Source organism: Triticum urartu, chromosome 6A, assembly GCF_056163025.1.
Source record: "Triticum urartu cultivar PI428250 chromosome 6A, HENAU_Tu73, whole genome shotgun sequence".
Lineage (NCBI taxonomy): Eukaryota > Viridiplantae > Streptophyta > Magnoliopsida > Poales > Poaceae > Triticum > Triticum urartu.
Window position 1 is genome coordinate 38,659,299 of NC_141878.1, and position 11,416 is coordinate 38,670,714.

Below are 11,416 nucleotides of genomic sequence, written 5' to 3' on the forward strand. Positions count from 1 at the left end.
CTCCGGCAAATGGGAGTTGCATAATCTCATAGTCATAGGAACATGTATAAGTCATGAAGAAAGCAATAGCAACATACTAAACGATCAGGTGCTAAGCTAATGGAATGGGTCTTGTCAATCACATCATTCTCCTAATGATGTGATCCCGTTAATCAAATGACAACACATGTCTATGGTTAGGAAACATAACCATCTTTGATTAACGAGCTAGTCAAGTAGAGGCATACTAGTGACGTTTAGTTTGTCTATGTATTCACACAAGTATTATGTTTCCGGATAATACAATTCTAGCATGAATAATAAACATTTATCATGATATAAGGAAATAAAATAATAACATTATTATTGCCTCTAGGGCATATTTCCTTCAGTCTCCCACTTGCACTAGAGTCAATAATCTAGATTACACAGTAATGATTCTAACACCCATGGAGCTTTGGTGCTGATCATGTTTTGCTCGTGGAAGAGGCTTAGTCAACGGGTCTGCAACATTCAAATCCGTATGTATCTTGCAAATCTCTATGTCTCCCACCTGGACTAGATCCTGGATGGAATTGAAGTGTCTCTTGATGTGCTTGGTTCTCTTATGAAATCTGGATTCCTTTGCCAAGGCAATTGCACTAGTATTGTCACAAAAGATTTTCATTGGACCCGACGCACTAGGTATGACACCTAGATCGGATATGAACTCCTTCATCCAGACTCCTTCGTTTGCTGCTTCCGAAGCAGCTATGTACTCCGCTTCACATGTAGATCCCGCCACAACGCTTTGTTTAGAACTGCACCAACTGACAGCTCCACCGTTTAATGTAAACACGTATCCGGTTTGCGATTTAGAATCGTCCGGATCAGTGTCAAAGCTTGCATCAACGTAACCATTTACTATGAGCTCTTTGTCACCTCCATATATGAGAAACATATCCTTAGTCCTTTTCAGGTATTTCAGGATGTTCTTGACCGTTGTCCAGTGATCCACTCCTGGATTACTTTGGTACCTCCCTGCTAGACTTATAGCAAGACACACATCAGGTCTGGTACACAGCATTGCATACATGATAGAGCCTATGGCTGAAGCATAGGGAACATCTTTCATTTTCTCTCTATCTTCTGCATTGGTCGGTCATTGAGTCATACTCAATTTCACACCTTGTAACACAGGCAAGAATCCTTTCTTTGCTTGATCCATTTTGAACTTCTTCAAAAAAATTGTCAAGGTATGTTCTTTGTGAAAGTCCAATGAAGTGTATTGATCTATCTCTATAGATCTTAATGCCAAATATGTAAGCAGCTTCACCGAGGTCTTTCACTGAAAAACTCTTATTCAAGTATCCCTTTATGCTATTCAGAAATTCTATATCATTTCCAATTAGTAATATGTCATCTACATATAATATCATAAATGCTACAGAGCTCCCACTCACTTTCTTGTAAATACAGGCTTCTCCAAAAGTCTGTACAAAACCAAATGATTTGATCACACTATCAAAGCGTTTATTCCAACTCCGAGAAGCTTGCACCAGTCCATAAATGGATCGCTGGAGCTTGCATACTTTGTTAGCTCCCTTTGGATCGACAAAACCTTCCGGTTGCATCATATACAACTCTTCTTCCAGAAATCCATTCAGGAATGCAGTTTTGACATCCATCTGCCAAATTTCATAATTATAAAATGCGGCAATTGCTAACATGATTCGGACAGACTTAAGCATCGCTACGGGTGAGAAGGTCTCATCGTAGTCAATCCCTTGAACTTGTCGAAAACCTTTTGCGACAAGTCGAGCTTTGTAGACACTAATATTACCGTTAGCGTCAGTCTTCTTCTTGAAGATCCATTTATTCTCAATTGCTTGTCGATCATTGGGCAAGTCAACCAAAGTCCATACTTTGTTCTCATACATGGATCCCATCTCAGATTTCATGGCATCAAGCCATTTTGCGGAATCTGGGCTCACCATCGCTTCTTCATAGTTCGTAGGTTCATCATGATCTAGTAGCATGACTTCCAGAACAGGATTACCGTACCACTCTGGTGCGGATCTTACTCTGGTTGATCTACGAGGTTCAGTAGTATCTTGTTCTGAAGTTTCATGATCATCATCATTAGCTTCCTCACTAATTGGTGTAGGTGTCACAGAAACTGGTTTTTGTGATGTACTACTTTCCAATAAGGGAGCAGGTACAGTTACCTCGTCAAGTTCTACTTTCCTCCCACTCACTTCTTTCGAGAGAAACTCCTTCTCTAGAAAGTTTCCGAATTTAGCAACAAAAGTCTTGCCTTCGGATCTGTGATAGAAGGTGTATCCAATAGTTTCCTTTGGATATCCTATGAAGACACATTTCTCTGATTTGGGTTCGAGCTTATCAGGTTGAAGCTTTTTCACATAAGCATCGCAGCCCCAAACTTTCAGAAACGACAACTTTGGTTTCTTGCCAAACCACTGTTCATAAGGCGTCGTCTCAACGGATTTTGATGGTGCCCTATTTAACGTGAATGCGGTCATCTCTAGAGCATATCCCGAAAATGATAGCGGTAAATCAGTAAGAGACATCATAGATCGCACCATATCTAGTAAAGTACGATTACGACGTTCGGACACACCATTACGCTGTGGTGTTCCGGGTGGCGTGAGTTGCGAAACTATTCCGCATTGTTTCAAATGTACACCAAACTCGTAACTCAAATATTCTCCTCCAAGATCAGATCATAGGAATTTTATTTTCTTGTTACGATGATTTTCAACTTCACTCTGAAATTCTTTGAACTTTTCAAATGTTTCAGACTTATGTTTCATTAAGTAGATATACCCATATGTTCTTAAGTCATCAGTGAAGGTGAGAAAATAATGATATCCGCCACGAGCCTCAACATTCATCAGACCACATACATCTGTATGTATGATCTCCAACAAATCTATTGCTCTCTCCATAGTACCGGAGAACGGTGTTTTTGTCATCTTACCCATAAGGCACGGTTCGCAAGTACCAAGTGATTCATAATCAAGTGGTTCCAAAAGTCCATCAGTATGGAGTTTCTTCATGCGCTTTACACCGATATGACCCAAACGGCAGTGCCACAAATAAGTTGCACTATCATTATCAACTCTGCATCTTTTGGCTTCAACATTATGAATATGTGTGTCACTACTATCGAGATTTAATAAGAATAGACCACTCTTTAAGGGTGCATGACCATAAAAGATATTACTCATATAAATAGAACAACCATTATTCTCTAATTTAAATGAATAATCGTCTCGCATCAAACAAGATCCAGATATAATGTTCATGCTTAACGCTGGCACCAAATAACAATTATTTAGGTCTAATACTAATCCCGAAGGTAGATGTAGAGGTAGCATGCCGACCGCGATCACATCGACTTTGGAACCATTTCCCACGCGCATTGTCACCTCGTCCTTAGCCAATCTTCGCTTAATCCGTAGTCCCTGTTTCGAGTTGCAAATGTTAGCAACAGAACCAGTATCAAATACCCAGGTGCTACTGCGAGCATTAGTAAGGTACACATCAATAACATGTATATCACATATACCTTTGTTCACCTTGCCATCCTTCTTATCCGCCAAATACTTGGGGCAGTTCCGCTTCCAGTGACCAGTCTGCTTGCAGTAGAAGCACTCAGTTTCATGCTTAGGTCCAGGTTTGGGTTTCTTCTCTTGAGTAGCAACTTGCTTGCTGTTCTTTTTGAAGTTCCTCTTCTTCTTTCCTTTGCCCTTTTTCTTGAAACTAGTGGTCTTGTTGACCATCAACACTTGATGCTCCTTCTTGATTTCTACCTCCGCAGCTTTCAGCATTGCGAAGAGCTCGGGAATAGTCTTATTCATCCCTTGCATATTATAGTTCATCACGAAGCTCTTGTAGCTTGGTGGCAGTGATTGGAGAATTCTGCCAATGACGCAATCATCTAGAAGATTAACTCCCAATTGAATCAAGTGATTATTATACCCAGACATTTTGAGTATATGCTCACTGACAAAATTGTTCTCCTCCATCTTGCAGCTATAGAACTTATTGGAGACTTCATATCTCTCAATCCGGGCATTTGCTTGAAATATTAACTTCAACTCCTGGACCATCTCATATGCTCCATGACGTTCAAAACGTCGTTGAAGTCCCGATTCTAAGCCGTAAAGCATGGCACACTGAACTATCGAGTAGTCATGAGCTTTGCTCTGCCGGACGTTCATAACATCTGGTGTTGCTCCAGCAGCAGGCCTGGCACCCAGCGGTGCTTCCAGGACGTAATTCTTCTGTGCAGCAATGAGGATAATCCTCAAGTTACGGACCCAGTCCGTGTAATTGCTACCATCATCTTTCAACTTTGCTTTCTCAAGGAACGCATTAAAATTAAACAAGCAAGATACTATCAGGTACTAAGTTCATGATAAATTTAGGTTCAATTAATCATATTACTAAAGAACTCCCACTTAGATAGACATCCCTCTAATCCTCTAAGTGATTACGTGATCCAAATCAACTAAACCATGTCCGATCATCACATGAGATGGAGTAGTTTCATTAGTGAACATCACTATGTTGATCATATCTACTATATGATTCACGCTCGACCTTTCGGTCTCCGTGTTCCGAGGCCATATCTGTATATGCTTGGCTCGTCAAGTATAACCCGAGTATTCCACGTGTGCAATTGTTTTGCACCCGTTGTATTTGAACGTAGAGCCTATCACACCCGATCATCACGTGGTGTCTTAGCACGAAGAACTTTCGCAACGGTGCATACTCAGGGAGAACACTTCTTGATAATTAGTGAGAGATCATCTTGAAACGCTACCGTCAATCAAAGCAAGATAAGATGCATAAAAGATAAACATCACATGCAATCAATATAAGTGATATGATATGGCCATCATCATCTTGTGCTTGTGATCTCCATCTTCGAAGCACCGTCGTGATCACCATCGTCACCGGCACGACACCTTGATCACCATCGTAGCATCGTTGTCATCTCGCCAATCTTATGCTTCCATGACTATCGCTACCGCTTAGTGATAAAGTAAAGCATTACAGCGCGATTGCATTGCATACAATAAAGCAACAACTATATGGCTCCTGCCAGTTGCCGATAACTTGGTTACAAAACATGATCATCTCATACAATAAAATTTAGCATCATGTCTTGACCATATCACATCACAACATGCCCTGCAAAAACAAGTTAGACGTCCTCTACTTTGTTGTTGCAAGTTTTACGTGGCTGCTACGGTCTTTAAGCAAGAACCAATCTTACCTACACATCAAAACCACAACGATAGTTTGTCAAGTTGGTGCTGTTTTAACCTTCGCAAGGACCGGGCGTAGCCACACTCTGTTCAACTAAAGTTGGAGAAACTGACACCCGCTAGCCACCTTTGTGCAAAGCACGTCGGGAGAACCGGTCTCGCGTAAGCGTACGCGTAATGTCGGTCCAGGCCGCTTCGTCCAACAATACCGCCGAACCAAAGTATGACATGCTGGTAAGCAGTATGACTTATATCGCCCACAACTCACTTGTGTTCTACTCGTGCATATAACATCAATACATAAAACCTAGGCTCTGATACCACTGTTGGGAACGTAGTAATTTCAAAAAATTTCCTACGCACACGCAAGATCATGGTGATGCATAGCAACGAGAGGGGAGAGTGTGATCTACGTACCCTTGTAGACCGACAGCGGAAGCGTTAGCACAACGCGGTTGATGTAGTCATACGTCTTCACGGCCCGACCGATCAAGCACCGAAACTACGGCACCTCCGAGTTTTAGCACACGTTCAACTCGATGATGATCCCCGGACTCTGATCCAGCAAAGTGTCGGGGAAGAGTTCCATCAGCACGACGGCGTGGTGACGATCTTGATGTTCTACCGTCGCAGGGCTTCGCCTAAGCACCGCTACAATATTATCGAGGATTATGGTGGAAAGGGGCACCGCACACGGCTAAGAAAACGATCATGTGGATCAACTTGTGTGTCTAGGGGTGCCCCCTGCCCCCGTATATAAAGGAGCAAGGGAAGGAGGCCGGTCGGCCCTATAGGGGGAAGGAAGTGGGGAGGGAGAAGGAAAGGGGGGCGCCACCCCCCCTCTCCTAGTCCAATTCGGACCAGGGGGAGGAGGCGTGCGGCCCACCCTGGCTGCCCTTCTCTCTCCACTAAGGCCCATATGGCCCATTACTTCTCCCGGGGGGGTTCCGGTAACCCTCAGGTACTCCGTTTTCTCCGAAATCACCCGGAACACTTCTGGTGTCCGAATATAGTCGTCCAATATATCAATCTTTATGTCTTGACCATTTCGAGACTCCTCGTTATGTCTATGATCACATTCGGGACTCCGAACTAACTTCGGTACATCAAAACTCATAAACTCATAATATAACTATCATCGAAACCTTAATCGTGCGGACCCTACGAGTTCGAGAACAATGTAGACATGACCGAGACATGTCTCCGGTCAATAACCAATAGCGGAACCTGGATACTCATATTGGCTCCTACATATTCTACGAAGATCTTTATTGGTCAGACCGCATAACAACATACGTTGTTCCCTTTGTCATCGGTATGTTGCTTGCCCGAGATTTGATCGTCGGTATCTCAATACCTAGTTCAATCTCGTTACCAGAAAGTCTCTTTACTCGTTTCGTAATACATCATCTTGCAACTAACTCATTAGTTGCAATGCTTGCAAGGCTTATGTGATGTGCATTACCGAGAGGGCCCAGAGATACCTCTCCAACAATCGGAGTGACAAATCCTAATCTCGAAATACGCCAACCCAACATTTACCTTTGGAGACACCTGTAGAGCTCCTTTATAATCACCCAGTTACGTTGTGACGTTTGGTAGCACACAAAGTGTTCCTCCGGCAAATGGGAGTTGCATAATCTCATAGTCATAGGAACATGTATAAGTCATGAAGAAAGCAATAGCAACATACTAAACGATCGGGTGCTAAGCTAATGGAATGGGTCATGTCAATCACATCATTCTCCTAATGATGTGATCCCGTTAATCAAATGACAACACATGTCTATGGTTAGGAAACATAACCATCTTTGATTAACGAGCTAGTCAAGTAGAGGCATACTAGTGACGTTTAGTTTGTCTATGTATGCACACAAGTATTATGTTTCCTTATAATACAATTCTAGCATGAATAATAAACATTTATCATGATATAAGGAAATAAAATAATAACATTATTATTGCCTCTAGGGCATATTTCCTTCATGTTTCAGGTGCCTCCGCCCGGTTTACCACTGGCTAGTTGCTGGTGCCTGCTCCTGGCGTGTTAAAGAGGTTCCTTCCCTCGTAAACCGGCGGCCGGTGAGACCGGTACCTTCTCCTCATGACATCATCTGACGCACTCTGATCCAGCATAAGCCGATAGGCATGTGCCTCTAATCCGGCCCGCTCTGCGGCCATCCTGGTGTTCTCCGCTACCAGATCTGCCTTAGCTTGAGCTATCTGATCCTTCACCTTTGCAATTTCTGCATTATGCTGATCCTGGTTTGTCGCGTCAACCTCAGCTGCTAGCAACGTTGCCAAAGTGTCGAATAAATCGGACAAAGCCTGAGCCGGCGGTGGAGCAGAGCCCCCTGCCCCGGCTGGTGTTGCCGCCGCTGAAACGGAAATCACCGCTGCTGCGGTAGAAGAATGATGCACCGATTGTGTACCGGCCATGAAGATCGCAACTCGACTCGGCGGTTCAAGGAAGTCCGGAATACTATCGCCATCGGAACCACCACTGACCCGGCCATCATGCAGCTAATGTAGCAACTCGGTCTCTCCGGTTGAAGACTCGTCATCAAAGTAGACGATGGTTTCGCCACCAGATACCAATCTATCCTCAGATTCCGCTCTGTGGATGACTCCTACGAAGGCATGCTTCATGGCAGGCTGAACGCGGGCAGGTCTCGCACGCTGAGCCATCTCGATGATGTCAGTGCAGATGTCCGGCTCAGGGCCCGATTCACCGATCTTGCCAATCAAGACGTGTATTCCGCCAAAGGGGACCCAGTACCCGTACTCGATCGAGCCGGCCTCAGGGCCCCAGCCTGCGTCGTCGATGTAGAGCTTGCCGCGACGACTCTTGGTCATCCGGCCCACAGCGTATCCCTTGAGTCCTTCGAAGCTGCCCTTCAAGAACTCGAAACCATCGTGCGATAGCCCCACGGTGGGCGCCAACTGCTGTGGTTTTGTCACGACAGATGTCCTCGTGAAAGGACTTAGTCGTGGAGCCATCGCAACGGGTTAGCTTGAAGGGGTTAAAGCGGACAAGGGACGCGAGGAATTATACTGGTCCGGCCCCTTACGATGAAGGTAAAAGCCTACGTCCAGTTGTGATGGAATTGCTTGGGTTTCGATGACCAGGGAGCGAATCCGCTTTGCCTGGCTCTCGAGTTATCGTTTGTTGTCTGTCCCTAAACCACCGTCGGGTCGTCCCTTTTATACACAGGTTGATGCCCGGCGATTTACAGAATCCCGAGGCCGGCTCATAAACATGCCCGGCTCGGTTTCTACCTTTCCTTGCCTTACAACATAAGTTACATATCATATGGCGGTTTATATCTACGGGCCCTAATCCGCCTTTAGGCCCTGGGCCTTCATGTAGATCTCCTATGTAAAGCGCCATATCCCTTGCCTTCATGAGCTTCGAACATGACTAACTCCTGGTGGGCATAACCCGGCCCCTCATGGCCGGTTTATATTTAATAGTAATATCCCCAACACAACTTTCCACCGTTCCGTTATTATGACACGCTTCATCATTGTCATATTGCTTGCATGATCATGTAGTTGACATCGTATTTGTGGCAAAGCCACCGTTCATAATTCTTCATACATGTCACTCATGCATCATTACACATCCCGGTACACCGCCGGAGGCATTCACATAGAGTCATATTTTGTTCTAAGTATTGAGTTATAATTCTTGAGTTGTAAGTAAATAAAGTGTGATGATCATCATTATTAGAACATTGTCCCAAGTGAGGAAAGGATGATGGAAAAAAAGAAAGAAGGCCCCCAAAAAAGTGAGAGAAAACGAGAGAAGGGACAATGCTACTATCCTTTTTCCACACTTGTGCTTCAAAGTAGCACCATGTTCTTCATGATAGAGAGTCTCCTATGATATCACTTTCATATACTAGTGGGAATTTTTCATTATAAAACTTGGCTTGTATATTCCAATGATGGGCTTCCTCAAAATGCCCTAGGTCTTCGTGAGCAAGCAAGTTGGATGCACACTCACTTAGTTTCTTTTGTTGAGCTTTCATATACTTATAGCTCTAGTGCATCCGTTGCATGGCAATCCCTACTCACTCACATTGATATCTATTAATGGGCATCTCCATAGCCCGTTGATACGCCTAGTTGATGTGAGACTATCTTCTCATTTTTTGTCTTCTCCACAACCACCATTCTATTCCACCATAGTGCTATATCCATGGCTCACGCTCATATATTGCGTGAAGATCAAAAAAGTTTGAGAACATCAAAAGTATGAAACAATGGCTTGGCTTGTCATCGGGGTTGTGCATGATTTGAATATTTTGTGTGATGAAGATAGAGCATAGCCAGACTATATGATTTTGTAGGAATAACTTTCTTTGGCCATGTTATTTTGTGAAGACATAATTGCTTAGTTAGTATGCTTGAAGTATTATTATTATTATGTCAATATTAAACTTTTATCTTGAATCTTTCGGATCTGAACATTCATGCCACAATAAAGAAAAATTACATTGAGAAATATGTTAGAAAGCATTCCACATCAAAAATTCTTCTTTTATCATTTACCTACTCGAGGACGAGCAGGAATTAAGCTTGGGGATGCTTGATACGTCTCCAACGTATCTATAAATTTTGATTGCTCCATGCTATTCTATTATCTATTTTGGATGTCAATGGGCTTTATTTTACACTTTTATATCATTTCTAGGACTAACCTACTAATCGGAGGCCCAGCCCAAATTGCTGTTTTTTTGCCTATTTTAGGGTTTCGAAGAAAAGGAATATCAAACGGAGTCCAAACGGAATGAAACCTTCGGGAACGTGATTTTCTCAATAAACATGATCCAGGAGACTTGGAGTGGACGTCAAGAAACAACGGAGGAAGCCACGAGGCAGGGAGCGCGCCTACCCCCCTGGGCGCTCCCTCCATCCTCGGGGGCCCCCCGTTGCTCCACCGACGTACTTCTTCCTCCTATATATACCCACGTACCCCCCAAACATACAGGAGCACCACGAAAACCTAATTCCACCGCCACAACCTTCTGTACCTGAGAGATCCCATCTTAGGGCCTTTTCCGGAGCTCCGCCGGAGGGGGCATTGATCACGGAGGGCCTCTACATCAACTCCATGGCCTCTCCGGTGATGTGTGAGTAGTTTACTTCAGACCTACGGGTCCATTGTTATTAGCTAGATGGCTTCTTCTCTCTCTTTTGATCTCAATACAAAGTTCTCCTCGATCTTCTTGGAGATCTATTCGATGTAATCTTCTTTTGCAGTGTGTTTGTCGAGATCCGATGAATTGTGGGTTTATCTATGAACAATATTTGATTCTCCTCTGAATTCTTTTATGTATGATTGGTTTATCTTTGCAAGTCTCTTCTAATTATCAGTTTGGTTTGGCCTACTAGATTGATCTTTCTTGCAATGGGAGAACTGCTTAGCTTTGGGTTCAATCTTGCGGTGCTCGATCCCAGTGACAGAAAGGGAACCGACACGTATTGTATTGTTGCCATTCGAGGATAAAATGATGGGGTTTATATCATATTGCATGAGTTTATCCCTCTACATCATGTCATCTTCCTTAAAGCATTACTCTATTCTTATAAACTTAATACTCTAGATGCATGCTGGATAGTGGTCGATGTGTGGAGTAATAGTAGTAGATGCAGAATCGTTTTGGTCTACTTGTCGCGGACGTGATGCCTATATACATGATCATACCTAGATATTCTCATAACTATGCTCAATTTTATCAATTGCTCGACAGTAATTCGTTTACCCACCATAATACTTATGCTCTTGAGAGAAGCCACTAGTGAAACCTATGGCCCCCGTGTCTATCTTCCATCATATTAATCTTCCAATACTTAGTTATTTTCTTTGCCGTTTATTTTACTTTGCATATTTACTTCCCTTTATCATAAAAATGCCAAAAACATTATCTTATCATATCTATCTGATCTCACTTTCGTAAGTGGCCGTGAAGGGCTTGACAACCCCTTTATCGCGTTGGTTGCAAGGTTCTTATTTGTTTGTGTTGGTGTGTGGGACTTGAGTGTGATCTCCTACTGGATTGATACCTTGGTTCTCAAAAACTGAGGGAAATACTTACGCTACTTTGCTGCATCACCCTTTCCTCTTCAAGGGAAAACCAACGCAGTGCTCA